We start from the raw sequence: 27,587 nt of genomic DNA, 5'->3' as shown, positions 1-27,587 counted from the left end.
TTGCCAGCTTGTCCAGTTATTTGGGACACTTTTCAGTTTATTTAGTCTCAGTAGAAAGGATCTGTGGTGAAATAGCCGTCTCTCACCCTTTGCTGGACTGATTTTTGGAAGCAGTTTTTAAATTTTTTACTATACTTTGGGAGACAGGCGGGCAATTGTAGTGACTGCACAAGTAGTGACTGAACAGCTTCATGCTTTTCTGGATGAGCCAAATGATGTACATTCTTTCCAATCTGGGTTTGCCTAGTTCTGAGACTGGAACAGCTTTGGTTGTCCTGGTGGATGACCTACACTGGGAGATAGATAGAGAGGGGGCAACTCTTTTGATTCTCCTGGACCTCTCAGAAGCTTTTGATACTATCAGTCATTGTAACCTAGACAGTCTATCTGGACTGAGATTGGGAAACCTCATTTTGTGGTCATTCCAGGGAAGGTAGCTTTCAGAATATGCTGCTAGGAGACTGCTGCTCAGCCCTCTGGCTTATAGGGTCCTGCAAGGTTCCACCTTGTCTCCTATGCTCTTCAAAATCTACGTGAAATGACTGGATGAGATTAAGTGGGGACTTAATCCAGGATGTCACCAATATGCAGATGATACTCAGTTCAATCTCTCACTTCCATCTGATCCCATGGAAGCTTTGGAAATGCTGAACCACGATCTGGAGGTAACTTTGGAGTGGGACTGGGCTAATAAAATGAAACTTAATTCTGACAAAACAGAAATGGGTAAAAGTCTTACTTGGGATTTAAATTGTCACCCATCTCAAATCAAGCTAAAGTAAATCTGGGCTTGGATAACTCCTACAACTATTTATTCCCTCATATCATTTTTGGAACTGTTATAATAAATTATATTTATGACTAATATTAAATTGAAATGGATATGCAGACTGGCAATCGGTTGAAACTCTTATTAGTTGGATGTTATAAAGAGTTTACAACCCCCAGCATTAGATGTTCCAGAGAATTACTGGATTCCATAGTGCCAGGAAATTAAGAAATTGCAGACTTTTTTCATCTTTATACACCTCTTGTTAAACAGCAACTTCCGAGGAAGCTTTCTACACCGACTGATTTTATGTTCAGCTTTTAGTAGGTAGCAAAAGATATTTTACACTTACATGTATTGGTAAAGTATAGTCACTGTCTTTGCCAGCCAAAAACATAAAAAATTTGAGATGCTGGGTAGAGAACAACAATGTACGCACTTTATATTTGGTCTGTTAGTAGCCTTTTACACTTTCAATATGTGCCTCATTACATCTGCAGGGCCCCTGCCCCCCCAACCCACTAAGACTCCTGGACCTGTTTTAATTACTATTGTTTATGTTATACTGTCTTGTTATACTGTTACCCAGTTATATTAGTTAATAATATGAATGTTATAGTTATTCAATGTTTGGTTCCATGTAGAGTTTCAGTTATATGTAAACCACCCTGAGCATTTGGGGAAGGCGGTATAGAAATATAAGTAAGTAAGCAAGTAAGCAAGTAAGTAAATAAATAAATAGTGGGCATTTTTATCCATTATACAATTTTATGTGAATTGGGTTCAATATCTATGGTTCTTTTTCTATGTAAAGGTAAAGGTATCCCCTGTGCAAGCACCGGGTCATGTCTGACCCTTGGGGTGACGCCCTCTGGCGTTTTCATGGCAGACTCAATACGGGGTGGTTTGCCAGTGCCTTCCCCAGTCATTACCGTTTACCCCCCAGCAAGCTGGGTACTCATTTTACGGACCACGGAAGGATGGAAGGCTGAGTCAACCTTGAGCCGGCTGCTGGGATTGAACTCCCAGCCTCATGGGCAGACAGCTTCAGACAGCATTTCTGCTGCCTTACCCACCCTGCGCCACAAGAGACTCTTTTCTATGTACATGTTAATAATATAAAGGTATCATTGCTAATTATCACATAGGGGTGCACTTAATTTTTACCTATGAAAATATTAATATTAAAGGGGAAGTCCAAGATGCAAACTGTCACCAAACTCTGTCATGTTAGTCATATTCGTGGTCTATCACTACCTGTTAACTGTGGTTCTTTTCCACAGCTTTAGCAAAATTTAAAAATGCAATTTCAATTGATCGGAGGTAGGCGACAAAATGGGTGTAATGCCACTACAAAGCCAATCAGATTCTTCTACATGATGGCATCACAAAAATGAATTGGATATGAGGTCCAGAAAATTGCCCTCACTTTGAATAAGCTTCTAAATGACAACACAGAGCCAGTGAAGCCCACTAAGAGTAATAATGCAACAAAGCCCAATCAAACTGCAGGTAATGCTTTCTGCCCTCATTCTGAAGGGTCAAATGCTTTCTCCCTAGTTAGTACTTCTCTCCAAACAATCACCAAAACAGGAAGATGAGGAGACTGAATTTTTTTGTGAAATACACTGTTAAATCACAACCAAATATGGCAAATTAAGCTTCCTTCCTTTCGTGTGTGTGTGGGGGGGGGGATCCCACACTGGTCTCTACAAAGGTACATATGTTAATCTTATTATTATTATTAGATTTATTTCCCGCCACTCCCTGCGAGGCTCATGGCGGATAACAGTAGTCTTACCCCATTAAAATACCCATTAAAAGACTTTAATGGTGGAAGAACAATCTTATTCCCAATCCCCCCTACCCGAGCAGCAGGAAAGGAGAGAGTGATATAACTTCTAATCCCGGGGGGGGGGGGGGCATGGATCTCCTTCACTGACCCCAGCCTCAACCAAAAACCTGGTGGAAGAGCTCCGTTTTACAGGCCCTACGGAAAGCTGGTAAATCCTGCAGAGCCCGGAGCTCACCCGGGAGCTCATTCCACCTTAGGGCTGGGAATGACCAATAAATTATCACCCACAGAGCATAAGACCCTGCGGGGGGCATAGGACAACAGGCGGTCCCTCAGGTATGTGGGTCCCAACGTGTGTAAGGCCTCAAAGGTTAGAACCAAAACCTTGAACTGGATCCAGGCAGCAATTGGCAACCAATGCAGCTGCCTCAGCACAGGCTGGATGTAGGCCCTCCAAGGTGTGTTAGTGAAGACCCTAGCAGCCATATTTTGCACTAGCTGAAGTTTCCGGATCAAGGTCAAAGGTAGGCCCGCGTAGAGCGAGTTACAGAAATCTGTTATGGAGGTGACTGTCGCATGGATCACTGTGGCTAAGTGATTAGGGGACAGCTAGGGTGCTAGCAGCCAAGCCTGGTGAAGATGGAAAAATGACTGGCTTGCTACTCTCTTGACCTGTGCTGCCATAGTTAGGGAGGCATCAGTGGTCACACCCAAGTTCCTGGCCTGGGGCGCAATGGTAAATTGGTCTCCCGCTAGGATGGGTGAGTGCACTGCCTGGTCCTGCTCCCTTCCTCCTAGTCACAGGACCTCCGTCTTGGAGGGGTTGTGTTTCAGACGACCCTGCTCGAACCATTCAGTCACTGCTTCCAAACATCTGGCAAATGCTTCCGGGGGGAGTCCGCGTGGCTGTCCATAAGGAGGCAGAGCTGGGTGTCATCAGCATATTGATGGAAGCCCAGCCCAAAATTCCATACCAGTGGGGCCAGTGTGCATAAAGATGTTGAACAATGTGGGGGAGAGGACCACGCCCTCAGGGACCCCACAAGGGAGTCTATAGGGTTGCAAGAACTCTTCTCCCACCTCAACCCTCTGGGTCCGTTCTGAAGGAAGGAGCGAATCCAACGCAAGACTGTGCGCCGTATCCCCATGCCTTTCCTTCCTTTCCCAACTTTGATTTGGAGCTGGATTTTTATGGCACCTAATTAGGTATTTTATATTTGTAAATGCTTACGCATTGAAGCAAAAACACCCTGATTGTAATAACTAAGTATTTCACTTTAGTATGGGTATGATGAAAAACAGCAGCAAATTTTTGAGTTAACACTGATTATAAATAAAGGCTGTTAGGCCCTAAAATAATTGAACTAAATGAAGCAGGTTGATTTTAAAAATGTTATCTCTGTTATGGTAACAGAAACTATAGAATTATTTCCTCAGAAATCAGACTCATTGAATATTCCAATAGGAGGACGAGTTGCAATTTAACTCCTACTGGGTACAAATATAACTGTGCCCCCTATTTATCTCCATCTTTAAAATACCCCTCTTTAAAATACAGAGAATTATGCAAAATTTCTGATGTTTGAACAGCAGTTCCAATGGGGAGGGACCCTCTCTGTGCCCTGCAATCTACTCCAAACTTTCAAGATTAGCCAAGGCATGAGGGAAGCGCAGAAAGAGCTCCCTGCTCTCTCTCAAGATGATTCCTCCAGATTTGCATTTTAAAAGCTGATGATTTTAAAGCTGCAAGTTGTCTATAATGCCAAGCTTCAATATCTTAGATAATTTCTTTTCTGTGTACTGTTTACTATGCTTTAAGAGCTATGTTTAGTTGTATAATCTTGTACTTAAGTTCTGTTTTAAGGATATATGCTTACATGTGTACATGCCTTAGAAAATTATTGTATGTAAAAAATTTCTATGTAGTTTTCAGGAAGGTTGTACTAATTTGTGTCATATCTTCTCATAACAATGTCTTAAAGGTGCTTTGACTGAAAAGATCCAGTTCCATCATCAAGACCTCCAATATGTGGAGGTATAGTTCCACATATGCCCTCTAGTCCAAATCAGGGAGATATTATGAATGGAGTTTGCACTGATACATGTTTATTTTTTTTGAAATGAGTAATCAAATATGCAGCTGTGCTAAGCACAGCTTTGAAAAAGAGGCATCTATTACTTAATGACATCCATTACTTGAGAAAATCCAGCAGGCAGTACATAATCCTCAAACTGTCACATTTTCTCTGATGCAAGAGCCAAGTTCTTGCTTCAAAGATGCCACGATCCATTTTTTTAAACATCAAATAGAAATATGGGGGGGAGTCCCTGATCTATATTTACTAATATTGCTGGCAAATTGATTGTGACAGGAAACTGGAGACTAAGCATTCCAATTGTCATTCCAAAATAAAGTGGAAGACACTAATCCACAATCCCAGACATAGAAACGGGGGCAGGTATGGGCTTTTCATTAGCCTAGCCTGATACAAGGAATATGGGGAATGTTTAGCAGATTGGAAGTTAACTCCAGCTACTGCTATTTTATGTTTGTAGAAGGAAGGAAGTTGGTGCCAAGGGACAAAATATTGTAACAAAGGAAAACTATGCTTTAGAGGCATTTGCTTAGTTTTAGTCTTCTAACTACTATTTCAGGCAATATCTGCAGTAACATCTGGAGATACAGAAACAACTGTAACTATTGTTTGTCAATTCAGACAACATGCCAGACCACAGTTGACAAGCCAGTGTTTGCGAATTTCCTTTATGACATGGCATTACGTTTTAGTTTATTATCCAATTACACATCACAGTTATTGTCCTTGTATCAGCCAATGTCTGCAAAGACATGCTGACAAAATATGCCAAAAATCCAGAATAGTCAGCAGCCAGATAGCTCATTGTAGGACTAGATCCAAGACAAGTGAGAAGTATAGGTAATTATTTCAGGCTGAGGCAAATGGGTCTTAAGTGGCTACTCCAGGGAGATATGTGGTCCAAGCTATCCCTCACTGGGAAAACTGGTCAGAATTAAAGAGGGCATAATCTATGCAAGAGGTTTGTTTTCCAGCAAGGATTGTTGGTTCTAAGAAAGATGATTCTAAGAAACAACTGTCAAAATGAAGAGGCCAGAAAATAGAGGATGGGGGGGGGGCTGATCTTTATGGCTGCTCCTACTCTTCCATAGCAGTTCCCAATGGAGAGGTTGGTTAACCCCTAAAATTAGTCTTGAACCCAGGTTGCAGTATTATTCACTTTCCTTTGGACACAGTCGGTAGAGAGAGACCTAATTCAGATATCATACTAAACCCTCAAGTGACAAATTATCATGGATTATGACAATTTGTCAACTAATAGTTTGGTATGATATTTGAATTGAGTCTTCTAGAAAAACATACTAGTGAAATGTTTCATCGTTTCCAAAGAAGAACAACTTGGTAACTATCTGGCAGCACCAGAAAGATAAGTATGAGCACTTGCTGGCAACAAGCATAGCCGATTCAAACAAATACTGAAGTTGTTTGTTTTTTAATTCAAAAGTTTGGTTTCACTGAAGATAAGTGAATTTAAAAGAAGCCATTTTGTGAAGGGTTTTACAAAACAAACTTTAAGAATGGGGTAACAGTATAACTAACTCTTCCACTAAACCAGTGGATTGAGTAGATTTAGATATCATTTAGTATTATCATTTCTGTTAGGTATTTAAATAAGGCTTGTTTAGTCATTTACTTGGTCATCTATGAACACTCTTAACCTGGAAATTAGAGAAATTTTGTAAATAAAAAGAAAGTTCACACTGTCAACATTCCACAAATTTGTTACACATAATATATTTCTGGTAAAGACTTGGAGGAGGAGCGTGTCTCATGGCTTAAGTGCCACTCAGTACTTAACACCCACTCAGGGCAGCTGTCCCGCCCCTGAATGCCTCCTCCTCCGATCGGCTTGCTGTCCAGCAACCAGCCTTCCGTCCACCACCCCTTACCTCCTCCTTCCACTTCCCTCTGAGGCTCAGAGTCTGCAGATCCTTGCAGTTTGAGAGCTGCCCCTGCCAGTGAGTTCCTTTACAGCTGCCTGCAGCCTTTCCAGGTCCCCCGGGGGGGGGAGGTCATCCAGAGAGTTCTTCCTCCACCTCACCCAATCTAGCACCCATTGTATTCCTGAATGTAATGGCCTTTGCCCCTAGTTACTAATATGGATGATTAATGATTAATTTATGCTCCAAAAAAGCATTAGAGAGAGAAGACAGACAGTTTTTTATAGCCTGCTTTTGTCTACAGGAGTTACAAAGTGCCTTACAATCTCCTCCCCTTCGTTCCCCCACAACACACACCCTGTGAGGTAGGTGAGGCTCAGAAAACCCTGACATTACTACTTTGTCAGAACAGCAATAACAGGGCTGTGATGAGCCCAAGATCATCCAGGCTACATGTGGAGGAGCAGAGAATCAAACACAGCTCGCCAGATTAGAAACCACTGCTCTTAACCACTATACCATGCTGGATTATCATGCATTGCTGAATGAGTCATACTACTAGCTGGATTTAGATAACCTTTATATTAAACTTTGTGTTTTGCCTTGTCAGCAGGTATCATACATCTCCTCAATCATCTCCTCAAGGTTAATAGATGGTTCATCTCATAATCCTTGGCACTTCTACTGACCATTTCATCCAAGACTTCAATGAAAGCACTTCTCACACTAGCCTATATGACAACTCAGCATTCTTTCCCTCATTTTTGAAGAAATGTAAACAAAAGCACAGTCAGATGGCTAATTTAGGATATCAACAACAAATCTAGAAGTAGGCCCAGAATAATGCTTTAGCTAACAGAATGTTTAAGTTATTGAAACTGTGGGCTGCAATCTGAGATTAATTTCCTAACTAGATCACATCAAGAGCCCCCAGAGACTTACCTCAAGCAGCGTGTGAAGCAGAGCAGTGGCAGGGGCCAAACCTTGTGTCCTTTAAAAAGGGCAGACGGCTGGGCTCGGCCCCTTTCCATCTTTTCCATTGGATGCCCCCCTTCCTTTTTTCTTCTCCTGCCCTCACCCAGCCATCTGTGCATCAGGTGTGTGAAGGGGGGCATTGGGGCCCAATCTATGTTGTTCTACTGCATAATGGATGGGCCAGGCAACTCCTCCCTCTTCACAGCAGACCTGAATTGCACAGCCTAAACTGATTTTGTCAGATTTCAGAAGCTAAGCAGGGTTGGCCCAGGTTAATCCTTGGATGGGAGACCTGCCAAGGAAGATAGGATTATCTTAATCCTATTAAATTCAGCATTTTAGCTCAATAAAAAGTTGCCCCAAATGTCCAGAACAATCACATATTTTTCAAGAGAAAAAACTTTACAAAAATGACAGAAAGCAGAAAAGGAGAATCAAGAGAGTAAAATCCCTCCATGATGGGAAGAGGAAGAAGAAGAGGAGGAGGAGGAGGAGTTGGTTCTTATATGCTGCTTTTCTCAACCTGAAGGAGGCTCAAAGCGGCCTTTGCTTTCCTCTCCCAACAACAGACACCCTGTGGGGTGGGTGAGGCTGAGAGAGCCCTGATATCCCTGCTTGGTCAGAACAGTTTTATCTGTTGGCTGTGGCGAGCCCAGGGTCACCCAGCTGGCTGCATGTGGGGGAGTCCAGAATCAAACCCAGTATGCCAGATTAGAAGTCTGCACTCCTAGCCACTACACCAAACTGGTTGAAGCTAATTAAAACCACATTAATGGAAGATTATGTACAAGGCATGGTTCAGGCTTGGAAATGATTCCACAGTGTGGTTAGTGACCCAAATTAAAGGAATCATTAAGGGGCAAAACAGCTTTCTTTAAAAAGTGGGAAGTGCCTGAATGAAATAAACATGAAAGAACACATATTCTAGCAGAGAAAAAAAGTTAATAATAAGAAAACCAAAAATGGAAGCTGAGGAGCAAATTGAAGGAATAAGCATTTCTTCAAATATATCAGAAACAGCACACAGGCCAGGGAAGAATGAGACCAGTATTTATGGAAAATGGGGAAATGGATGAAAAACTGAACAAATACTGAAACAAAGTACAGAGTAGGAATATATGGACAGTTCTTGCAACAAAGGAAAATAAACAGTAGGTTCCAACAAGGATTGGAAATGGGAATTACATTATTTAATTTGTTCAGTGATGCAGAACTGGGGGTAAGCAGTATAGTGGTCAAGTGTGAGGATGAAAAGAAATTATGCTGTATGTCACTCCAAGATGACAGGTTCAAGAAGAGCAGCCCATAAATCTGAACAATCAATCAGTAATCAGGATCTTGAAAACCAAAGCCATTTTCGAAGAGCTTTAAGAGCATCTCTCCAAATGGGGTTAATGATTGTCTAATATAAAGCATACTGGAACAAAATCTTAACTTCAAATACATGTTTATAAATCAAATACTGCTGACAAAGTTACAAATTAAAAATTAACAAGATCACCAGAGCTGAGTAATTATATACTTCTTGGCCCAACTGTTGCCCTAGTGAATTGGTAGAAGGCATTATGAAAGACAGAATTCTTGCATATCTAAAAACAAACATGCTTTCTTAAAAGCAAAATCCTACCAGATCATATTTTTATTTTCTGAGTTTTGCTAGATCCTATCAGATAAGAAGTATGATTCATTAGTCAGTATGTACTTGAACTTCTGAAAGATTTTTCATTAAGTTCCTCCACAAAGTTTTCTAAGTAACTTTAAGCATTATAGGATAAGAGGAGTTAAGCAACAGGAAACAAGGAGTAGTAATAAATTGATAATCCTTACAAATGAAGAAAATAGGAAGTGCCCACCACCCCCACCCCAAAGAATCAATACTACATACCTTTTAAAACACATAATCTGGAGTCGGGAGCAAGCAGCAAAGCAATCACGCTGGTTGTTAATACCCAATTATTCAAACTGGTAAAATCCAAGTGGACTTCTCAGAACTACAAAGGGCATTCTCCTATTTGGACGATTGGGCAACAAAATAGCAAATGTTATCAATGCATCTAGGTTTAAAGTTATGTACTTTGAAACAAAAATTCCTAGCTACATATGTATGGACAGTGAAAAACTCAATAAAATCAACTCAGTGTAAAGTGGCAGTAAAAAGGGTGAACTGCATTATTAGACAAGGGACTGAAAGCAGAACAGCCGTGCTCCAATATTATACAAATCCGTGTTGCGGTAACTTTTAAAATACTCTACAGTTCAGATTGTCCCATAAAGAAAACAGCTCAGAGCAGGAAAAAATACACAAAAGGACAAATAAAACGATCAAGAGGTTGGAGCACTTTCCCTAAGAGAAGCAGCTAACGAATCTGATGATTTATAGCTTAGGGAAAAAATGATGTATGGGAAAATGATAAGAGATTATAAAATTATGCATAATACAGAGAAAGTGGACCTTTCAAATAACATGAAACACAGAGTCACTCAATGAAATAGATGGCGGTAGGTTCAAGGCAAATAAATGGAAGTAGCTTTTCATATAATACAGCAGTTGTAGTCACCCTGTAGATTGTAGAAAATCATATTCACAATTATCATCAATTAAAATAGCCACATTTATTTCCATCCTTGGAAAGAGACATGTGCCTCAGAGAGACACACAGTTTACCTACTCCAACAACAGCTTGCTAACCACAAGCCTTGTCCACTTTCCTAAAACAAGGGTGGGTGCTACACTGGGGAACAATGCTTAGAACAGCAGTCCGCAACCTTTCGGCGGCCGCAAACCGTTGTGACGGGGTGGGGGGAGAGGGTGACCCGGGGCCCCGCACACACGCAGCAGCCCTGGCGCAAACGCGCATGTGCGGACTTGCCATGCTTGCGCGTTTGCGTCTGGCGGGGACACAAATGCGCACACACGGCAGCACTGCACATGTGCAAAATTGCTGAGTGTGCGCATTTGCGCCCCTGCCGGATACAAATGCACATGCATGGCAAGTCCGCACATGCGCATTTGCGCCACTGGCATGCCAGCGGCTCCCTCTCCCCGCCCCTCCAGGCCGCGAGCAAATTGGCCACCGAAGCGACCGATCAGCTTGCGGCCCGGCAAGCCTCCCTTCCCCCCTTCCCGAAGCAAGAAGCTTGCGGCCTGGTGAGCTTCTCGCTGCAGGGGGAGGTGGGAAGAGGGAATGGCCCAGGGGTTGGGGACCACTGGCTTAGAAGATGGAAAAACAGCATGCTAAAGAGCCAACTCAGAAAAATACTCCCTGGCATTCCTGTTGCCCAAATAAGAATGCTGCACTGTAAAGTAAAAAAACCTCTGTGCTGTTATAAAGACACAACAAACGCCGCAATCCAGCTAGCCTTTTTACTCACAAAAGGAATATTGTTCCACAGTCTTATGATAGGCTGAAAATGGATACTGGCACGGGATTTCCACTGTTCACCAAAACCAGCAAGAAGTCCTAATGACACCTCAAAGATAAACACATTTATTGTTGTTTAAATTTTAATCAGTCAAAATCCATTTAAACTGATACAGAGTGCAGGTTCCTCTGTTCATTACACTATATTGATGATGTAGCATGGATAACTAGCCTGTTCTCTAAGACATGTTCATGAAGGGATGAATGCTTCTTTGTTTCTTAATGCAAACCCATATTTCTATCAAACAGTTAATAATTCTAATTACTCTAGTGAGTATTCTTCAAAGAGTATACTTGGTGCTATACATTTGAAAAGATAGGAAGCAAGACACCTTTTCTTTCAGGCACTACAGTGCCATCCTAAGAACATTTTGTGGTATTAAATTAATTGAATAGACTCGGAGTAGGATTTTGAGTACACTTGCTTAAGATTCTTCTCTAAATGTGTTTTCTTTCAGTTATAGTTCCCACATGCACATCTGATTCTGAGCCTTCTGATTAAGTTCTTCAGTTATCCCTTGCTCTGATTTTCCTCTTTATTTTGTGACCAATTAGATTGTTGCTGCTGCTAAATTTAAGATGGTGACTAAAAGCATTAACAAATGAAAGATGCTTCAGGATCACCAGTCCTGCAGCTCTGACAAGCAGTGGCGTATGCAGGGCCTAAGGGTGGGTCTCAGAAACACTGGACAAAGTCAGGTTGCACACTAAAGTTTTCCTACACAATACATGTTCTCTGTGGTAATGAGCATCTGTAGCTTCTAATCCTATGGTTAGGTCTAGCATTTCCTACCCCTCCACAGAAGTTCAGGAATCCAGTTACAGTAACACAGGGCTTAATTGTATGGCTACAGCTTTAGGCAACTGCATCACCAAATAGTTACAGTCTTGTAAGCAGCTACTACATTATTTCACCAAATGGTTGCAGATACTGTAGTCTTGTAAGCTGTTACTACATTATTTATGTTATATTAAAATATTTATATCCTAACTTTCCTCGTGATTCAATGTGGCTTATAATCATAGTTAGACCAAATGTAAATAGCCAAACCTCTACATGGCTCCAAGTCATCTGGAACTTGTAATAACATGACACCAAATAAAGTATGGATGGCAGGCTAGGTTAGGATTTGGTCTCATTAAAAAGGTAGGTTGGGTGGGTTCAGAAACTGGAACAAAAAGCCAATCTGAGATGACATTAAGAGGAAAAAGCAACTGGCAAAGTTGAACAATGGTCACACAAAAAGGATGAAATTGCCCATCTTCCCATTTTATTTCAGACAACAGTCACTCCACTAAAGTCAGGAAAACAAGGAAAGACAGTATTCAATATAATGTTTACAGAACATCATAACAAGCACAATACTCAGTACATTTTGCCATGGGTTATGTTCAGTTTTATCATCTATACACTGGCACTGATTACAAATAATCAAGTATCTTTTGAATGAATTGAATAAAAATGAACAGAAAATAATGGTGTGAATATGCCAATTCCAATACTTTTTCACATTCATGAAGAGAATTTTCAGCTACCAGGATTAAAGAGAACTAGGCGAAAAAAATAGCATTGATGGAGAAGCTATGGGTCTTTCACAAATCTCATCTCATACTTTCAAATTACTTACATTACAAGAAAGCATGTATGCCAGCCAGAGGGACATAACATTTATTATCTTCTTGCTTGTTGTAGATGCTGTCTAGATACCAGCACAAATGCCACATTGTGCTGAAACCAACAGAAAGGGTATTCATAGATATAGTTCATTGCTCTTTGTCAGCTACCAGCAAAGTCATAGTATAAAGGCTATTTATCATTTGGCTAGAAGAGCCTCGAAATACAGTATTGTTGATAATTCACTAAATATTGTATTATTGCAACAGAGTCTTATTTGTCACTTCTCAAGAAAGTCCTCAAAATAAGATCAATACCTTTGCTAAACTCTTTGTTAGTCAGCTGATTTTTAACATTCTGTGGTTTTTTTAAAAATCAGGAAAAAATACTTAGTAAAACAGGGAGCTAGTTTTACTGTATCATCCAGTACAAAAATACTACTTACTAAAAATGGAGATTACATTATTCAAGGTATTCAGCTATTATGAACCTAAATCATATTAAACTATCTCCAAAATGATGGAGACCTCAACCGTAAACCCTGGCCAGCATAGCATTGCTGTAGCCAGTTATTATTCTATCTTCTCTTAGCAGACAAGTGAAATGCCAAAAAAAGACACAACTCAAAGGGCACAAGAGCCCACTAGAGCCCACAGAGACATTGCCCATGCCTATCAATCACGAAACAGCATGCTGCTGACACTTTTGTGTCTGCCATTCATAGAAACAGCCAACCAACCCAAGAAAATATCAGCATAATTCACCATGGGATGGAGGAATGTGATATGACCAATAATATCATCTTCCTAGAACAGCAGTCTAATGCTATTTCCTTTTGACAGGTGAACATGCAGGCAGGGAATCAAGGACAGGGCATCAACCCGACATTTCAACAGGTCACAATCCAGAGAGCTCAGTCACCAAGGTGCATGCTTGAGAGAAACCCCAACCTGCTTGGGGAAATACCTTCCACCCCAAACCTCTTTTGGAAGTATTTAGGTGTCACTTTTACTGCAGGCTCTCACTAATCAAGTTACTCCAAGTTCTCTACTTACCTTAGAACCTCTTGGTACCATAAGTCACAAGAAAAGTGGTGCATGCATGAACGTATCCAAGAGAGCAAGGAGGTATATGTGTAAGTGATTCAGTGCAATCAGACAACCTTATCAGAAGTCTTTTCACCAAACAGTATACATCCAACAGAAAAAAACCACCACAGACGAAATGAGAAAAATATCAGCATACAGCTACAAGTAGGCAGAGTATTAAAAACAAAGCCAATAGAGAATGGATATCTAAACTGGATACAATGTTATCTTGTCATTCCTCCTCGAAAGAAAGGGCATAAAGTGGCAAGTATTTAATTAAGATGGCTCTCCAGCCTTAAGCCTCTCCTTTCTCCTGTCCCTCGGTACTTTGACTTGTTTTCCCAAATACACTATTTTAACGTTTTGCCTCCCAGCTGACAGAGCTCTATGGAATCAATCCTTACTTTGTGAGGCTGGTTCTGCAATTTCCTGCTGAACGTGTGCAACCCAATTCCATAGTGTTTTACACTACTGATTTCTAGAACTCCAATCTAGGGATTGTAGAACTTACCCATCTTATTTGTTTGTTTGTTTGTTTTATATCCTGCCACTTTCATATCATGGTGGGTTACAATAATAAATATACATTAAAATTCCCCTAAAACAATAATAAAATCCCTATAAAAATCCATCCGCCAGGCAGTGAACATCCCCCCCCCTCGATATAACAGACCCTATGATGGCATAGTGCCTCTGGGCAATTCCAGTAATGCCTGGTGACCTGGCTAGCCAGCAAGGGGCCTAGATCTAACACACCCTGAACCAAAGACCTGGTGGAAGAGCTCCGTCTTGCAGGCCCTGCAGAACTGAGAAAGCTCCATCTTTATTACAGAAATTTCCTAGTCCTCCCTTCCAATATTATCCTTGTAAGGGATCAGGAGGGGAGTGCTCCTAGCCAATCATCTTTGGAGACAAACTTCAGAAGAGCAATTTTCATGAAGGAGTTTGTGCTGAGCTGTGAATGCTCAGAGAATTCCATGTACCAATCCAAATTTATGAAAATACTTTCCTGCTGTGGGTTCTGCATCCATACCATCCCTCATCAGTAAAATCGGCTTCCTTAACTTTTTCTGTAACTTTTAAACAATGTTCTTGGTGCTGATATATTACTCGAATCAAAGCAGTGATTCCAGAAGGAACTTGTAAACAAATATATTTTGTAGTGTAGCCTCCAACTCCCCCAAACCCCAACCCCTACCACCATCTTATCCAGGATCTTCTTAAGTAGGAATATGGGGGTGGGGGGTAGACTACAACAAGGAAGGATAGCAAAAAGTACAGATTTGAAACCCAAACTGATAATGTTTTATTCAAGGGATCCATGGAGTCCCAGATCCAAAATTATATCGCATTTTTTTCTCAGTAAACACCCCTATACCAAACATCTCTAAAAGGAGTCCAACACACAATTTTTTATACTGTTAGATCCAATCACTGTGGATGACCTTACACTGACTGACTGTCCATGACTCAAATGGTTTTGCTTAGTACCTTCCTATACAACCATTCTCCCATTATATTAATGGGGCTCATTACTGTTGCCTGCTGCTATTCATCCCAGTGACTCTTGTTCCCCACCCCCCACCCCTATCATGCACTCGTTTCATCATTTCATTAACACCAGAGCCGTATGGAAGGGTGACATAGAAATCTAGATAAATAAATAACTTGGGAATTGTGAACCCTGAGGAGCCTACAACTGTGCAAACTGTGGATGATCCTCTCAGTCCCACTGTGTGAGTCCTAAGCTGAAAACTGCTATGGAGCTGCATAGACCTGTCCTTAAATAACAAACCCGATTACAACCGAGATATAGCCATGAAACAATCCCCACATTTACTGAACAGTAATAGAAATTGAGTTCTGAAGGCCAGTCAGCTGAATGGGGCTGCCAGCTCTCTGGTTCTAGTAAGGATTCCATGCCTTTGAAAACTGAGATATAGTATAGTCACACACACTGCTAGGTCTCCATGACAAAGACAACTATATTTTTGAAACAACTCTCTGTTATGCCATTTGTCATGCTGCAGGAGCCAGGATAGAATAAGAGAGTTGGCAATCACAAATAAAATTTTATCAATAACATTTCAGACAACCTAATCAGTCAGCTTCAATGCATAAGTGTTTTAGTATTTCAAACACAATGCAATTACATTATTCTAATCAATATAACTGAATGGATTGTTCTGGCTAAATAACTTTCATCAAACTAATCCATTCTCTCACTATGCCAGATATTCGAGGTAAAGGAAGACAAATGAAGAGGAAGGGGGATTGCAACTTGCACAGGCTGAATACTTGCTGGTTTTAATATTCAAATATTTGCTGGGATGGACAGCAGAGATGTGAGGATAACAGATTAGGTGGTTATGTGCCTTTGCACTTCAGGAATAAGCACACGAGAAATCAAGCTTTTCTATATGCAAGTGAAGATTGATTACTAAGCACCAAGTAATTATAAGAGGAAGAAATATAATGAACCCATATTCTGCTACAAGTGTCCTTGCTGTAGACCATATATTGTCGTAACAAGAAGGCACAGTGACAGGACTATATTTACATGTTCAGCAATAGGAGAAAAAGCACACAATTCTATATGCTGAAATAAAGTAAGCATCAAAAGCAGTCAGTGAACAGAAATCATACAAATTTTACTCTCACGTGTTTTTTGCATAAAAACAGACAGCAGAATCTCTCTCCTCACAGAACTGTATTCCTGGAGTATATGAAAGTATTTTAGTTCAAGTATATCCACTAATTTGCGCTCAAATTAAATTATGTAGGTTATTTTGGACTGCGTTCTTGAACTTTAATAGCCAAGTGTTTAAAGCCTACACCAGCTCACACTGATGTTCTTTAAAAGAAAAAACAAAAGTAAGATTAGGATGTCTCATGAATGGACAGACACTGCAACAGACACTGCATCTTTACGAAGGTAGTTTGTTCCATGCGGACTGCCTTGTTTTCAGAAGAAGCACTGTTTTCAGAAACGTCCACATGATACCACCCTCTATTCATTGCAATCTTTCTCAAGCCAGGTTTGATATGATCTTTTGGGAAAGGCAGCAGACAAAGTGCCTTTGGATGGCATGTGCACTGGAAGGAGTGCACTTATTTCTGCATGATTTTCCTTAGTGCTGATTCCACCGCTGCCATGACTCCACACGTCAGAAGGTTACTGAGCATTTTTTTTCCAATGGCACTTGACAGTTTGCTATAGTACAATAATACTTTAACAGGTAAAGTTAAAGCAAGTTTCTAGTCCTCCTTTTGTTGCAGAGTTATAAGGGGAAAATTCAGGCTGCTCATTTTCCCTTACACCTTTGTAAAGGGGCTAGAGACTTTTGAAAGAAATGAAAACTGGGAAATAGTACATTGCAATTTATCATTATAACTTTATTACAATATAGCAATCTGTTAATTACTGTTTGTTTGTGTTTTTAAACAAGGCCTTATAACTCTCCAGCATGGGGGGTAGGGAATGGAATAAATGGAACACTGAGGCAAAATGTGGGAAAACAGCTATATGGATAGTCCACTGACCCTGTGAATCCTCTGCATCTACCCATAGAGAGTTCTCAAAGCAAGGAACATGAAAACATTTGTCCATTAAAACAGCATTCAAAATAATATAAACTAGTAGTGGAAACCCATAAGAACATGCAGGGGGGCATCTCATCTTCCTCTTTTCTTCCTCCCTCACTATTTTATCATTACCTTTCCTGAAAGTTCCATAACTTCTCCCTTTTTCTTGCATCCTTCTCTCTTTCTAGGGTTGACAACATGGAGATCGCTTGGAATTGCAGTGGATTTCTCAACTACAGGGATTTCTCTTTAGGATTGCCAGCTCCATGCCCGGAAATTCCAAGAGATTTGGGGGTGAACCCTTGGGAGGTCAAGGTTTGAAAAGGGAACTGATCTCAATAGGATTTAATACCATAGAATTTATCCTCCAAAGCAGCCATTTTCTCCCAGCAAACTGATCTCTGTCACCTGTAATTCTAGGTGATCTCTAGTTCCTACCTGAACGTTGGCAACCCTAGTTCAACTGAAATTAGTTCAACTGAAAGAAATGGCTTCTTTGGAGGGTAGAGTCTGACCAAAGCAGCCCAATGCCATTTAGACATAGTAGATTGAGTTGTGGTAATATTAAACATGCCAAAATTGAGGGGCATTCTGCACCCAATTATTTTTGGCATTTTGCATGACGTCGCCAACATCCAGTGTCGAAGCAGCAAACTGGCAGCTACATCCTCAATTTTAAAGTGATAGTTCGGGAATCTCAAAAAGTGGATTCCCCCAACTATTTAGCACGAGCGAAAGGAGAGCTCCCAGCAAGCCACACGCCAAGGAAATATGCAGAGCCAAAGTAGCACTATCTCCACCTCCAGTGCCCACCTTGCACCTGCCTCCCTCTCGCTTTTCCTAGGCATGCGGACTTTCTTTCTTTTTTTTAAAGCAAACTGCCTGGAGCAACGGATATGTGTTAAATCACTCAGGCAAAGCAAAAAAAAAAAAAATTCCCCAACACTTAACACACAAAGATATAAACAGAGCCTCCTTTTACACTCTGTCCTCACAAAGTCCTGTCCCAAGCAGGTCAGACTGATCCATCCTGACAGCCGCCAACCCCATGGAACATGAGGAGGTCACCCAGAAGGAACAGCTAGTATGAACGGCAAAACCTGCCTGTCCGAGAGAGAGAGATTTGAATGCCTCTTGCATTCCCTGTGGGTTATTTGGGCTTGGAGCATGGGGGAGGGGAATCAGACATCGAAGATCTCACCTCCAGATAAGCAGATACAAAGCAACTGTTTCCCAAAAGCATAATCCAGCCCTCCAACCCCCTCAGCAAGATGGTCTTCCCTTCCCATTTCACCCCCCCTGCCCAGTCTCCCTCACCCTTCGGTGGATGCAATGGTCTTGTCCAAGCTCCCGTTATCTGTCTTCTGAAGAAATACAAGGGCTTTTTAAAGGGGCAAGAAATCGCAAGCCCGTTAAAACAAGGGGAAAGGTGACTGGCTGCTTGGCTTCATTGACAGGTGGAGGAGAATCACAAGAACAGTATGGGGTGTGCAGAGTGATTAGAAGCATGAGAAGGCGGTAGAGGGAAGGGAGAGATCCAGGAGGTGAGGAATGGCTGGAGGCGTGTTATTTAATAGCGTTACACCATGTGCAGAAATGCCTCGAATATGTAGTCATTTGTTGAAGTTCTATTGAACCACAAGACAATATTGTGAATTGAAAAGGATCTATTTCAGGTCAAAACACCTTCTTTTGTGAACTCTACAATTCTGATTCCTTTGAGAACTCTAAAATTTCTCTTTAAGCAATATATACAAGATATCTACTGTCTGTAAATAATTCCTTATTGCATATTTACTTATTTTGCTTATTGCACAGTATATTTCTGTAGGCTCAGTATGAGGATAACAAGGACTCTGAAGACCCTCCACATTATTCCTTCCTTGCCAGCTTGACGAGGGAGTGATGGGAAGGGTTTCTTCCCCTGTTGCCATCAGCTAGCTCTCCAGAGGCTTCCCATATAGATGATGCTGGCAGCGAGCCTTGAATAGCTTACTCACTCTACCACCAGGCCCATCAAGAGTTCCCCCAAATGACAATGGTAAAGGTAAATGTAAAGGTATCCCCTGTGCAAGCACTGGGTCTTGTCTGACCCTTGGGGTGATGCCCTCTAGCATTTTCTTGGCAGACTCAATATGGGGTGGTTTGCCAGTGCCTTCCCCAGTCATTACCGTTTACCCCCCAGCAAGCTGGGTACTCATTTTACCGACCTCAGAAGGATGGAAGGCTGAGTCAACCTTGAGCCGGCTGCTGGGATTGAACTCCCAACCTCATGGGCAGACCTTCAGACAGCATATCTACTGCCTTACCACTCTGTGCCACAAGAGGCTCTTTGGTAAGCTTATGCAACTCCTGGTCTCCACTGAGGCTTTCACAAGAGGAAAAGGAGGTTTGCAGGGGATTTAACTCTCCCACTCATGTATTATTCTAAAGATTTCTAAAGATCTAAATAATTCTAATATAAAAATTTCAGATATTTTTGCAAACCTGCAGATGTCCCCAAGTTTGCAGAAAATCTGTTTAGTATCAGTGTGGTCCCAATACATAGATTTAGGCATCTGCTGACAGGGGGCGCAATTGAAAATTAGATATATAAATAACAAATAACTCAAATAACAATACATAAGCACAACAACATCAAAAACAGCAACTGGGGACATGCCAAATGAAACAAGTTGTCCCAGTGTGGAAACAGATATGGTCAGCTTTATCCACAGGAGATGATGTTGAGTAAAGTATTTCCCTAGGCTACTAAGTGTTTTGGTTAGTGTGCTCTATAAAGGAATGTCTTCTCTTCCCTCATTTTTCACATGGTTTTTAAATGTCAAAAAACAAACTGCCTATAGAGACCTAATTATATAGGGTTAAAATTTCTTGTTTCTTATTCTGGAATGTTTGATACTACATAATTTTTATATTTGTAAAACACTAAATAGTATTACAGCTAGTGAGTTATTTGCATGTATGTATTGGGTGATAAAGAACTACGCAGGGAACTGATTTTTCTTTCACACTCCCTTCCCAAGCTAGTAATGTTACACAACTTTTTTTAAAGCCAACATGTTTTTCAAAGGAAACAACTTCCCTTTAAAAGATAGATGTCCTACTGAAAACACAACATACAAAAGAAACCAATTCAAGAAACACCATTATCAGTATGAGTTAACTTTTAACACAGCAAGAATTATCTTCTTCCATAATCAAAGAACAAAGTAATAGTGATAAAGCACTGCAGGAATAGAAGAGAGAGATAAAACTGACATTTCCACTCAGCGGCAAAAAAGTGAGTTAGTAACTAAGAGGGAGCAATATCAACTATTGAGTATTACAAAACCAGCTACGATAATCTGTATTGCAGCATGTGTTTAAGAAACAAAGGAAACAGTCAAGTTATTTCCACAAACTATGATGATTGTTAATATTCTCTGGCATGTATGAACAGAAGGGAAATCAAGACTATATGAAGATTACAATGATAAATGTGATTTTAAGGTTTTAATGTTTATATGTTATTAATTATGTGATGGTTTTTACTGTTTTGCAGTGCCCTGAGCCTGCATAGTATGGCAGTAAACAAATTAAATAAATAATACAATAATAATAAATGAAAGAACAGAAGTGAACCTAATACTGCCATCATTCCCAGTTCTCGGTCTTGGACAGCTGCAATCCCACCCCCCTACAGGAGTGGCGGGTTGAACAATAACTTTAGGGACTACGAGGTTTCTGCAGAATCACAGGGAACTTTCTTGTTCAGTGTTGTTTTAATCCAGTGATACTCATACACTGTTTCAGGACCCACATGTTGCTCTTTTGAGCAGCATTCCCCCAAATGGGACTCAACCCATTTTTTTTTCCAGGAAAGTGAACACAGCTCCTGCTGTGAGACTTATGGTTAAGAAGAGGTCCTAACTATCTCATCTCTTGCAGCAACATGAAATTCAACTTGAAAGATTTTAATATAGGAAATAATTTTTTCTTTTAACACGCAGCCTAATACAGAGTTCCTGAAAGCTTGCCCACTGCTTTATGTCGTAAGAAGCCCTTCTTTTCCAGATGCTAAGGGCTGGCTAATGTTCAACAGTAGCAGGGAGCCATGCTCAGAGGTACTTTGGTTTCTAAATAATTACAGTTATATATTTTAAACATTTAATATTAACAATTTTACCTTACTCTATGCGTGTTTGGTTTACAATAGTCAGGTAGATCGTTTGGTTTATGATAACTTCAAATGCTATTCCATCACTGAACCCACGTCTCTCACTGAACCCACGTCTGACTAGTCATTTGTGACAGTTCAGGTGGCCACAGAGTGCCTGACTAAGTGTAAACAGCATTTCATCCCAAAAGATTTTATTGTGAAAGCCGAAAGAGCTCCCGCCACTGATAAGCAGAGACGTTATTAATGGGTCAATGCCACAGGCAATGTCCATTACCAACCCAGCTTCCTAAATGTCTTTTTGGTTGACTGGATGGATGAATAGTTGTAGCCTATTGTATAACGGAAGGGCTTCCTGCTCAGTATACATTGTTAGCTGAACTCCCAAGAAAAGGCAGCTATGGTAAAAGGGCAAAAAACCCCTCTATTCTGGGTGTGCCAGAATTTTAATTGGTCCCTCTAGCTGTCCTTTTAATATCAGTTTGATCTGCAGCTATTAACAATCTTGCATAGGGCAGCTCCAACTAGTAAACATGACAAGTAAATACGGTCTACACTTCCGGGAGCTACTAACGAGGTAGGACGCAGGGCGGCTCTCTCTCTACTTAGGATTATAACATTAACAGCTGAGACTTTTATCTAATTCTTAATTGAGTCTGAACAGTGATATGATTTTAGGAGCTCCGTCTTCTGCTTTGGAATTTTAACTATTTGTTTTGTCTAGTTGAGCACAAAGATAAGGACTCCCTACCGAGACCTTCTTACCTCTTGTTCTCGCTCTCCACCCCACCCACGTATGCCGTAAAACCTTGCAAGACCTTGCAAAACCTCTATAGAAAATATTTCTGGAAGCTAAGTCTGGAAGTTTGAATGCCGGAAGATATTAGTAGTTGCTGACTTGTAGTAGGATATTTTACTTTAATGAGCACTGCAATGGGTGGAAGTAAGAGGAGAAGAAACGCAGAGGGGGATAGCAAAGAGGAGGAGGTGGTTTTGCCAGCTAACAAACAAAAGAAAATTGATGATTTTTTAAAAAAGAAAGGATCCACAGCATTTAACGTGCCAGTTTCAAATCACCATCCGACCTTGTCAGTAAGGCAAGACAACTCGAGCGGACCACAGCCTCAAATTGAGAGGAAGATTGGGAATGAGAAGCCTGAAATCAGCTATGAGGAGATAAGCTCTGAGGAGACTGGAGCCAGCTTAATAGCAAGATATGCAACTCTGACCGCTAGTACGGTATCGAGTATTTTTGATATGGTAGGAGATATCAAGAAGGATTTGAGAGATCTCTCTTTAAAAATTGAATCATTAATAATTGTGGTACAGTCAAAACAAGGAAGTAATGCCCAGTACTTCACTAAGCCATTAGAGAGGAAACCTGGAAGTATTGGTTGGTCAACAGCTCAGACTACCCAACCATTGTCTCATATCCAGAAGCTTATTCTCCAAAAAGAAAAAATTTGCCTGACAGTCTGCCCACTTGGAGGATTCCTACCACCATGGGCCCCTCTAAGAATAGCAATAAGACATCTGAGCAACATCTTAAGGAGACCACTATATTCCATCAACCTGATTGCAACGGAGTTACTAAACAGCCCGAAACAAAAACCAAAAGTAGTATTAACTTTTAGCTCTGCAGCTATCCCTAGGCTGTTGATGAGGCAGAAGGAAAGGCTAACTAGGATGGGGCTGTTCCCTTGTAGGGTATTTAAGAACAATGACATCATGCCTCTTTTAAGCTATAAACATCAGCTGAAAGAAAAATCAGTCTTGAAACATATCCCAGCAGCTTCGAATAAAAATTTATCAGAACAGACACTGGCTAATCAAAGTAAAAATAATGGAAAAAAAGAGACAGAGAGTGGGACATTTTATCTGGAAAACTCGATAGAAGAAGATCTTTTAAAGTCTTTTGGAAAACTGCCCAAGGTTGAACAGGATGCAATAACATCACGCTTGAAGGATCTTGGGGCTAAGTTAGAAGAAGTAGCGACCAGCGTAAATAGAATGGAAATGGCCTATACAACCCCTTATGAAAATGTTAGTACAATGATGGAATCAGCTCAGCCCATTGATGCGAATCTGGATGTGCCTTCCCTACATAAGAACACCAGTGACTGTGTTGGACAACTACCCCAGATGCTGCCTAATAATAATTCGCCACAGAAACATCCACACATCATGGGGAACGAACCTTTGCCACCAAAGAATGGATGTGTTTTCAATGATCAAGATGGTCAACTGGATCTTATCACTTTGGACTGACTAGATAAGCAAGAACTGAGGAAAGAGGATGTGGGAGGGCAGGACCTTACCTTGATATCATGGAACACCAGAGGTTGGATTAATAGGAAAACTGATCCACAAGTCTCCAAGTTTCTTGACATCTTTGATGTTATCATGGTTCAGGAGACATGGCTTCTAGATTCCCCATATTTACCTGGCTATAAGTCATTTGATCTTCCAGCACAGGCTTTTGCATGGTAGAGCAAAAGGGGGGCTAGCCATTTTAGTGTCCACTCAGCTAACGATAAAATCAGAATCATTGTCTAATTTTGGACAGCTAGCCATGGCTGTGATCTTGTCATTCCAACAGATGAAATACTTGCTTGTAAATGTATACTTTCCCCCAGGGGGAACAAAAGCAGAAGTGGAGGCTACTTGGGAGGGCTTTGAGAACTATGTAAGCCAACTAATGCATGCTCATCCCCTTGCATTTTTTATACTTGACTTCAATGCTAGGATGGGTTATGATGACTGTGTCCTATATGCTGGCTATAATTTACATGTACCTGAAATTGACATACCTGAGCCTTTACTCGCAAGAGTGTTCAAAGACACCAAATATAACTATGCTGGACTTATGCTGGCTCAGATGGCACATAGATTGGATTTAGTTATTTTAAATGGTGCAGCAATCGAGGACCATCCAGCTGAGTTTACATTTTGGGCTGGGGATAAAATGAGTACAATTGATTATATAATTGTCTCTAAAAATCTGATACAAGTTCTGAGGTCATTTGAGGTTTCATCCTTCTATGATAGTGACCATTTTCCCTTAGTAATATTCTGTACTCTTCCATTCAATCGGCTTCGGTTAACCCAGTGCTTTGAGGGTCTTGCAGCTGACGAGAACTGTCTACCAAGAATTAAATGGAACATCAAGACAGACAAAATAATTAATGATCTGTTTAGCCTAACATCTTTTATTAACAAAACAAAAGAATTTCTCTCTAACTCTGAAAGCACCTCAATCCTAAACAGGTATGAAAGCCTGATTGAGGTCCTTCAGGATGCATTATCTAATGCTATGCAAGGTAAAAATAAGCAGACAAACAGCCATTCCAATACTTGGTTCGATGGAGAATGTAGAGCCATAAAACGGGCCATAAGAGATAAATACATATATTATAGAACTGATCCCTCTGATGTTATAGGAAATGAGATCAAGCAATTAAAACAGAAGTATAAAAGTGTGATACTTGTTAAAAAGAAGAAGGCTGCTCGAGAAGCCTGGGAACAAATCAGGTAAGCTGTTCTCGATAAAAACTCATCTTGGTTCTGGAAACTATTGTCTGATTGTAAAGCAAAATCAGTTTCAGCTTCAACCATCCCATCGGGAATATGGGAAGCACATTATAAGGCGCTATACTCTTCATTAGAGATAAAGCTAATTCAGTCAACAGATGTGGGAGAGCTGACCAGGATACCGGAATGGCTACAAGTTAATCACTCTGAAGTCAGGAAGCTCATTGGTACCCTTAAATCAGGGAAAGCCCCTGGCTATGATTTAGTACCCCCTGAACTAATTAGAAGGAACATAGAATGGTGGGTGCCAGTATTGGCTAAGTTGTTTACAACAATTGATAGAACAGGTATCCTTCCAAAAGGCTGGGAAGTAGCAGTGGTGGTACCCATATACAAGAGAGGAAATAGGAAGGAACCCCAAAACTACAGACCAATAAGCCTCCTCAGCACCATAAGTAAGCTGTATGCTAGGCACCTATGCTGGAAATATAGAGACTGGCTAGAAGAAGAGAACATCCTAGCAGAGGAACAAGGAGGCTTTAGAGAAGGATATTCCACACTGGATCATTGTATGCTGGTAGATCACCTAATAGCTAAATATTCCTCAAAGAAATCAACCTCCCTTTATATCTCATTTATTGATTTTAAATCTGCATTTGACTCTATTCCAAGAGATCTGTTATGGGCCAAATTAGGCAGGACCTCCATTGACAGGAGGCTACTTGTGCTTATTAAAAAACTACATGAAAATACTGCCATAAGAGTTAAATGTAGCCCTCAAGGACATCTCACAGATTTAATCAAGACAACAAAGGGAGTTAAGCAGGGATGCATATTGGCCCCTCTCCTATTTAATTACTTTATTAATGACATTGGCAGCTATCCCAAAAACCCAAATTTCCATCCTCCAAAAATCAGTGGAAAACACATTTCATTTTTGCTTTATGCCGATGATTTAGCCTTATTCTCTAGGACTCCCATAGGAATGAGAAGAGCTTTGAGTGCCTTAAACTTGTATTGCCAAGCAAACTACCTTGAAGTGAACCATAATAAAACTCAGGTGATGGTTTGTGGAAAGAGGCCAAAATTTCACATTTGGAGAATAAATGGGACCCTGATAGAGCAAGTAAAACAATACAAATATTTGGGAGTCATAATTCAGGCCACACAAGCTAGAACTGCACATATAAATTATATCTCATCAAACGCGCAGAAAAGCTCAAGTGCAATTCAGAAATTTTTTTGGCAAAAAGGTGGAAGATGCATACAAGCGGCCATCAACATCTTTAAGGCTAAAGCTCTTGCACAACTAACCTATGGGGCCCCAATAAGCATCTCTGGTAATCTATCTAACCTAGAGAAGGTCCAGTCTAAATTTCTGAGAACTATTCTCCAATTGCCAAATAACATCTCCAATATCGCAATTAGGATAGAGACTGGAATGGTTAATGTTCAGACTAGGCTCTGGATGGCAACTCTTATGTTCTGGCTTAAACTGGTATTTCGGCAGAGGGGTCTTATCAGCCTTCTACTGACAGACTCATTTGTCGCACCCTGGTTAAAAGCACTACTAGAGAAGCTGTGCTCCTATGGTCTGTCCTATCAATTTATTCTGGGCCTGGGACATGACAAAGTGAAAGAATTAATAAGGAACAGATTAATAGATGTAGAAAGACAGCATGATATCAATAAGATATTGGACCCACTTTTTGGGAAAGACCTTCTTAATAAGGCTGTCTTAATGCCATATCTAACTGATCTTCCAAATTCTGAACAAAGAAGATCTTTTACTCTTCTCCGCTATAATGCCCTCCCCTCCGCTTTCCTGGAAGGAAAGTTCAAGGGGCTACCGATAGAAGCACGTAAGTGTGTCTGTGGCGAAGGTCAAATAGAGACAGCTGAACATGTCCTATTTGAGTGCAGGCTCTATCGTCACCTCCGTACAAATTCACTGGCCTCATTGCTCGCAGAATGCCCCAGAGGTTTGAGGAAACAGCGTCTTAAGCTACTACTTTCAGACACAAATAAAGATCTAACAAAAATTATTGCTAGATTTGCTTGGGTATCTATAAAAATAAGGCAGAGCTGGACCAACCCTGTTCCCTAGTGCTTTTATACTGGATCCATCTACAATTGTTTTTATTTCTTAGTTTTTACCCATTTATAATTGATTTTATATTTGTAATTTTATGTTTTTTTACTGGCTGGTCTATGACCGTAAATAAAATTGATTGATTGATTGACAAGTAAATACTTTGGATCTGGAGAAATATATATACAGTATTTGCTGGCATATAAGACTACTTTTTTCCCCTGAAAAACATGCCTCCAAGTGGGGGGGTCGTCCTGTACGCCGGGTGCACTTCAGTTGGGATATACATAGCTGCCCATAGTGGCCCATAGTACTGTAATGTAATGTAACAAACTCTATATTTTGAGTGGAAATGTTGGGGGGTCGTCTTATACGCCCAGTCGTCTTATACACTGGCAAATGCGGTAGTCATAAAGTTGTTCCAGTAATCAAAGATATCTAGTACAGGGATCTTGCTACTATTTCGTGATGCTACTTGTCATTATGTTCCTGTTTTATTAATGATTATACATGTTAATGCTTTTATAAAGGGTTCAACATTGGCTTTACAGATAAACTACAACCCAAAATCAATGGCCTC

The 27,587-nt window shown here is 40.6% G+C and overlaps 1 protein-coding gene across 3 annotated transcripts in view; it reads right to left on the bottom strand.

Annotated features, from left to right (window-relative positions):
- Positions 1-27,587, bottom strand: part of SLC44A5 (solute carrier family 44 member 5) — a 223,836-nt gene that overhangs the window by 170,573 nt on the left and 25,676 nt on the right. The window contains exon 1 of one of the 3 annotated variants that reach the window (XM_077333309.1): positions 6,550-6,713. The exons of the other annotated variants lie outside the window; for them this stretch is intronic. The gene's annotated coding sequence lies outside the window, so the exon portion shown is untranslated. Of the gene's footprint in view, positions 1-6,549; positions 6,714-27,587 lie in introns of those variants that run through there. 3 annotated transcript variants of the gene reach the window in all.

This window comes from Paroedura picta, chromosome 4, assembly GCF_049243985.1.
Source record: "Paroedura picta isolate Pp20150507F chromosome 4, Ppicta_v3.0, whole genome shotgun sequence".
NCBI classification, from domain to species: Eukaryota; Metazoa; Chordata; class Lepidosauria; order Squamata; family Gekkonidae; genus Paroedura; species Paroedura picta.
This window is presented reverse-complemented; position numbering and strand designations above follow the sequence as displayed.